Genomic DNA, 7260 nt, shown 5'->3' with positions numbered 1-7260 from the left:
TTAGAAATGATTAAAATGTGGGATTCTTCTCAATTCTGCTGAATTCTTCAAGCAGCTTCTTCTTGTAGCTCAGTGAATACTATAGGATTCTGAAAGACATTTAGGGGAAGTTTTAGGGAGAATGCATAAGTCTGTGGGGAGGGGAAAGAGAGACATTATTGTTAAGGAATTGGATGTTTGTGGGGAGTGGTGCTTTACTGCTCCTGCAGACATACCTAGGAAACTGTTGATTGCAAGAACTTTATGCTTTATCCCTTGTCTCCCAACACAGCTTCGGAACTGGAAGGGAGATCTATGAAGTGTGTAGGGTCTGTTGTTCAGAGAAGTGGGGCAGACAGGGATTGGAGCTATGCTAGGCTGGGCTGGGCTGTGTACTCAGCCATGGCGCTGTGGCCCTGTCTGCTGAGTTTGCATTCTCCAGGCCAGGAAGAGGGTTATAGCCAATGGATTAAGTAAGGGGGCCAAAAGGGGGATGGGGTTTTAAGGGAAAGAAAAACCTCAAAGGAACTGCCAGATCACTTGCAACCTTTGACCCTCCTTCTGGCTTCTGCTGAAATCACTTCTCTGTTCTTGATTCCCAGAAGGAGCCACTCAAACTGAGTGAGCCCCCTCCCTCCCGTTCCCTCCTCCTTTTTCCTTTCCCCTCAGCCTCCCTCAGTGTAGCCCTTCAGAAGTGGGACAGGCTTTGGGAGGGAAAGGCAACAATGAGATGCTAGTCAGTTTGGGTGCCAATTTTCCTCCTGTCCCCAGGGCCCCTGGGTGTGTGTGTGTGTGTGTGTGTGTGTGTGTGTGTGTGTGTGTGTGCTGGTGTTCGATTGGATCCAAATTCCAAAGTCAGCACTGGGATGCTTGGGTCAGGGAGCTGATCTGCCGTCCTTTCCCAGAGAAGTTTGTTTAATTAAAACAAGAGAAAAGGACTGAAGGGTTGGAAGTAAGAACGGTAAGAGATTTAACATTATAACAAGAAGTGGCTCCTTTCCTTAGAGATGATTAGTCCAGCTCTTTTCATTTTACAGATGGGGAAACTAAGGTTCAGAAAGGGAAGTGACTTCCATGGCCACAGAGTGAATTAATGGCAGAAGTAGGACCAGAACTCATATTCCCTTTATCCAAGCAGCCATCACATCTGGATGATATCCATGACAGGAGGAAGTAGGTATGACCCAATGGGTCAGACACATATGTACCCCTGGTATCTTATGTACCATGCATATGAACATGTATACTCATATATACCACTGACATTTTTACTTGTAACTCACAAATAAATACAGACAGTCTTCGCAGCTATCATGATCTATAATATTACTGGATTTTCCAAAAGTCTTAGTGCAATTTAAGATTTTAAAGCTTAAACCACACTAAGACTTTTGGAACACCCTGTATATATGCAGACACACACACTGTTTCCCATGGCTTACAGCCAGTATTTTCTGGCCTATTGTGCCAGCGTCATGGAAAATGTCCTGTACCGAATCCAAACAAACGAAGGATTCCTGTTGGTAGCGAGAATCTCCAAATGCTCTTACTTCCAGATGTCATTGTGCTAATTGCATCAAGTCTTGGAAAACTACAAAGTCTCCTTTAAGTCAAATCCATCAGTCTATCAGAGAGATGGCCAAGCTTTCATGCTGCAAAACACAGTTGATGAAAAATGCATATTTTCCAGATTATCACATAGAGACTATCAAGTGAGCCCATCAATATTTATGTATTTGATAAGTGTTGCATATGGACAACAAATCCAGATTTGGATAGGAGGAAAGCAGGCTGTATCAGGTCAGGGAAACTCTGAATCAGTTTTCAAGCCTCAAAACCCCACTTTTTTTCAGACCAATCTCATGATGGTGCCTATGGATCATCTCAGAAGAACTATAGTAAGAGCTAATCCATATTGGCTTATGGCAATGAAAAAGTGAGTGTTAGCAGGCTCAAGTACAATGATTAAGTTTGGCTTCAGCAAGTAAAGTGGTATAAACGGTGTTATGTTATTGTCAGGGTTGACTGAAAAAATAACTATAAAAAAGAAATAACATGATGGACAGTCCGGGTAGTTCAATAATAATTTACAAGATACCAAAAGAACAAGATCAAAGTTTCTAAGAAGTTGATTTGTCATTTATAGAGGATTGATGGGAAAGCATGAATAAGAAGGCCTGAAGAAAGATTTGATTGGTGATGAAGAATGTGACTCACTACCTGATAGAGAAGCAAAGGACTCAGTAGGCAGAATGAGGCCTTCATTTTTATGGCAAATATGGGGGTCTGTTTTGCTTGATTACAATATTTGATATGAAGATTTTCTTTTTTTTCTCAACAGAAGGAAGAGATGGGAGGTAGAGAAAATAAATGCTTATTAGCTGAAAAAGTAATTTTAAAAAGTCTGATGAGAGTGTAATCTATACAGATATAAGGTGCCTTCATATGAATCACAGTTCTAGAGCTGGAAGGAACCTTAGAAGCTACTGAGTCTAACTATCCATTTTATAGGTAGAAAACAGAGACTCTGAGAAGTTAAGTTAGTAAGACTGTGAGAAAAAAAAATCTAAATTTGTTTTATTGTCCAATACTCTATCTACCATATATATGGCTGCCTCAACTCAAAATCTCAAAGGAAGTAGTTTCCATGTTGTTATCAATATATTCCATCCTTATGACTAGAAATGAACCCCTCTAGCAAACTTTAGGATAAGGAAGAGAGAAATTCAGTAATGTATTTTATTCCTCACTCCTGCTTTCCCTACATGGGCTGGTAGGCAGCTCTGGTTCATATAGCAATAGCATGTGTTGTGTGTGTGTGTGTGTGTGTGTGTGTGTGTGTGTGTGTGTGTGTGTGTGTGTGTGTGATTATTTTAAGATCTTTGTTTGGGGTGGCTTCCCTGTTTCAAAAAAACACTAAAAGAATATTGGCTGAGAATTCCTGTTCCAGGGAATAGCAGAGAAAAAAGTTCTATGCAGAGGCAGGATTTCTGGATGAGTCCCTTTCTTAGGAAGATAAGATGGTTTTAAAAAAATGAATGGATAAATCTATAAATGAATGAAAACACAGCCATTAAGTGCTTACTTTATGCCAGACACTAGAGATAACATACAAAGGCAAGATTGTCCCTGCTTTTATAGAACTTATATCCTAATGTGGGATAATAATACAAATGGAGGAGGAGTAGTTAAGGAGAAATATTTTGGTATGGGATGTCCACAGGGATTGTGAATGGAGCCATGGGGCAATTGGAAGTGACCTCTCCAAGAAGGGGATGGGGGGAAGGTATAGACAAGCATCACTTGGGTGGAAGTAATGGGCACAACATTGGTAATGACAGATTCACCCTATGGTTGATTGTCTTTCGTTTTCAAAAAGGGCCAAAATGATATCACTATGTTACTATCTAGAAGCCACCTGGATGTTCTATAAGTCTTAAAGATTATCTACATCTTGGAAGTTTGGGGACTTTGTTAAGTGGAGGAAAATTAGGAAGGCCAGGTAAGGTGAGGTAAGGGAAGGCGAGGCAAGGAGAGGAGAAGAGAGGAAAAGAGAGGAGAAGAGAGGAGAGGAGAGGAGAGGAGAGGATAAAGAATGGAAGGGAAGAAAAGGAAAGGAAAGGAAGGGAAAGGAAAAAAAAAGAAAAGGAAAAGAAGGGAAGGGAAGGAAAAGGAAGGGGTAGGAAATCACATAAAAGTTAGAACTTGATGAACAGCTCATGGCAGCCGCTGATTGTCATGGGCCAGAACTTGAAACAAGGTGCTAATGCTTATGTACTTAGTTCACGCCTTTAAAGGAGTTCACACCTTTAGAGAGCATATATAAGAAGATTCACAAGTTGGGCAGAAATATAAGCAAGAAGCTCTCAGGGCCAAGCCCACAGAACCCCACAATCCCACTTTCTGAGGCTGAGTCAGTCATTCCAACTTCCACTTTGTGTTGGCTGGAGACATTTGGAGAGAGCTCTTGGAACCAAGGAGAGAGATAGGCCTCTAAGAAAGCTAACTGGGCTCCAGGAAGGAGACGAGACTTTGAAGGAAACAATAAAGGATCTGGACTTAACTCCTGGCTGCATTTTGGGGTGATTACACTGAACTGAAACTAAGGCTGCCTCCAGAAGCTCCCTAAGAAACCTGCTCTCAGGGAACGATTACATTTTAGAGAAGAGAACATTACAGCTGATGTTGAAACTTTGCCTGCTTATCAGTAACTGTTGGCAAAATTTCCTGACCCCTGTACTTGAACCCATTGTTCACACTTTCCTAGTTCACTTAATTTATGTTCTGGGTGAACTTGTCCTTATTCTTTTTGTCTTTGTCTGAAAGCATGTATAGCGTAACAATAGCTAAGAAATATGCATATATTTGTCTATATATATATTATGTCTAGCAAGACATATCTAGAACTTTGTCAGTAAAATGTTCTTAGGTTGGGACCCCCATTATGGCCAGACTTCAAGTGTGACTCACTCACAAAACATCTAGATCAACTCAGACAGGTTTTCTGCCATAAACCCACATTTCTCTCTTACTCAATCAGCTTTTAAAATATCCTTGAATTGAGCAGAGGTATTAGCATTGAATTAGTATTGGTTTCTCAACCTAATCAAACTGTCTTCCTTTAAGGGTCTGTCCATGATGGGAGCCAACTTGCATTAAAAGAACCAGATTTTAAGAAAACTCTGAAGGACCAAATTATGTTGACAAAGTGAATTTTTTTATCCATAAGGCAAAGCAAACAAAGATAGGCTGGAAATGTTCATCTGCTTACAATTATTTGTATTTAAAATACAAATATACAGATAGGAGAAATTATATGAAATGATTAATTTTTAAATCTTGCATCAATTGACATATCTTGTCCTTCTGTAATAATTCTACCCATATGATGTATGTGTCTAAGTGTCTATCTCTGACCAAGAGATCTCTAGGACAGGGACCATCCTAGCCAAGCCTTTTCTTCATCCTTTTCTTTTTTTTCTCATCCATATTTTTCTCCTCTTTTTCACTATTCTCCCACTTTTGAGGGAATTTACCTGTTTTATGTCTTCACAATTCTTTTTATTGGTTATAGGCCTTAACTTATAATAATTTGGGTCTGTTAAGAACCATTTTCTATGTTATACTCCCTATAGCATCCTACAGGTCCTTTCTTACCTGCTCCTCAGTTTTGTACATGGGTGTATATATGTGTGTAGGATGGGGCATATTGCATTTGTGGGGGAAAATTTAAAGTTTAAAATGAATATTGGATATTGAATGAATATTCTACTGGTGTCTGTGACTGGTTCAGGACAGGCTAATCTTAGGAAGAATGAAAAGAATATGAACTTTGGAAGCAGAGGACCTTGGCTGAAAGATCTTTGTTCTTCATGTGATACTGAGTAAACAATCTCTGCCTTAATTTCTGCCTCTTTGTGTTGATCTCCTATAGCAAACTTTTTGGGAGAAAACTATCTTCTGGGGTTATGAAAGAGGGAGGAAGGACCCCGATTCAGGGTCTGTGAGGGACAGTATTCAAGAGTGATGCATATAAACTGTCTATAATCCTGTCTCTGTCTGTCTGTTTATTCCCACTCTAATATCTCTGTCTTTATCTGTGTCTGTCTGTCTCTTTATCTTTCTGTATCTCTTTTTCTGTTTCTCTTCCTCTCTGTCTCAGTCTCTTTCTCTCTGTGTCTGTCTCTCTTTTTCTCTCTGTCTCTCTGTTTCTGTCTTTCTTTCTTGGTCTCTGTCTCTGCTCAGGTTTGAAATTTCAAAGTTCCCTGGGTAGGTGTGAAATCTCCTTGAATGATTCAATTTCTTGTCAGGTTGGATACCCCCAACAGCTGGAGAGAAGAAAAATGGATATTCTCTGTTGTTTACCAACACAGTACCAACTTTAGTTGTACTTTGGTACCAACTTTCAGCTTCTCCTGGCATACCCAGAGCTCCAAGGCCAATGTCTGCGTAGGTCTGGATGGCGTAATTGTCCTTTTTCCATGGAAATAATGTCCTTGACCTTATTGCCAGGAGGACAGGCACTAAACTATTTTTCCAATAGGGAGTAGAGTTTACACTGGGGCAGCCACACTCCCCTCTTCTGAATGCTGTGTGGGCCCTAAATTGTGCTAACTTCCTCAATATTTTCATCAAAGCCCTATGGAGCAGAGGTTTTAGGCTGCTAATTTTGACGGGTAAAAGTTCCAACCAGCAGGATCTGCTAGAAATGGCCATATCCTCAAACTAATACCAGGGGAAAGAAGGATGGATTTGCTCATGGTGGGGCTTTAGGAAGAATCATAGGATTTGAGAGCTTTGTAAACATTTGGAGACTGAAGCCCAGAGAAGGGAAGTTGCCTCTTTAGCAGAGCACTGTCTAACTAACGGCAGAGGAAGATTGTACTTCCTTTTCTTGGCAACCACCATCCCAGTTCCCATCCGTCCTCCATATCTCCATCCCTAGATTCATTGTGGTACTCCTCTTCCTGGATCCCCCATTCCTTCCACACCAGAGGGGACTTGGGCTGGATGTTCTAGGAGATAAGTTGTCTTTTCTCTGGGAGTGATTTGGGCTGTCCCTTATGGCCCCATTCCTCACTCCTCCTTATTCCCATCATTTGCCCCAATGAAAAAAATTCCTAGTTATATCTGTGTTCTGTAGTTCTTTTGATCTCTCTGTGGACAGTGAGGGTCCAGTGATGAAGACATGTTCCATATATAAGTATAAATCTTACTTACAATTATCAAAAAACATTCAGCCAAAGAAATGACTTTTGTTTCCTTAGTAAGCATAGAAGATATGATCTACATTTCCTGCCATTTTCCTCTCATTTAATAATTACAATGATAGAAATAGGAAATGTTCTTATGCTTTCACTGGTATAAGTAACTGCTTGGAAGAGGAAATTTTTCTTCAGCTTATAATCGAAAGAGATTTTTAATCTGAGGTCTGTGGATTTACTTTAAAAATATTTTTATTAACTATACTGCAATATAATTGGCTTCCTTCATAACGCCATATATTTTATGCATTTAAGAACATTATTATGAAAAGGCTTCATCAGATTGCCAACAAGGTGTAACGAAACAAAAAACATGGGGCAGCTAAATGGTGCAGTGGATAGACCAAGTGCCATGGGAGGACCTGGAGTTCAAATCCATCCTCAGACTTCCTAGCTGTGTGTCCCCAGGCAAGTCACTTAACCCCAGTCTCACAAAAACAGCAAAAAAAAGTGGAGAATCCTTGTTTCAGAGTATCAAAATCAAGTAGAAAAGGAGCCACGAAATCATATATAAAGA

The sequence above is a fragment of the Sminthopsis crassicaudata genome, chromosome 4 (genome assembly GCF_048593235.1).
Source record: "Sminthopsis crassicaudata isolate SCR6 chromosome 4, ASM4859323v1, whole genome shotgun sequence".
NCBI lineage: Eukaryota > Metazoa > Chordata > Mammalia > Dasyuromorphia > Dasyuridae > Sminthopsis > Sminthopsis crassicaudata.
Note: the sequence above shows the minus strand (reverse complement) of the source record.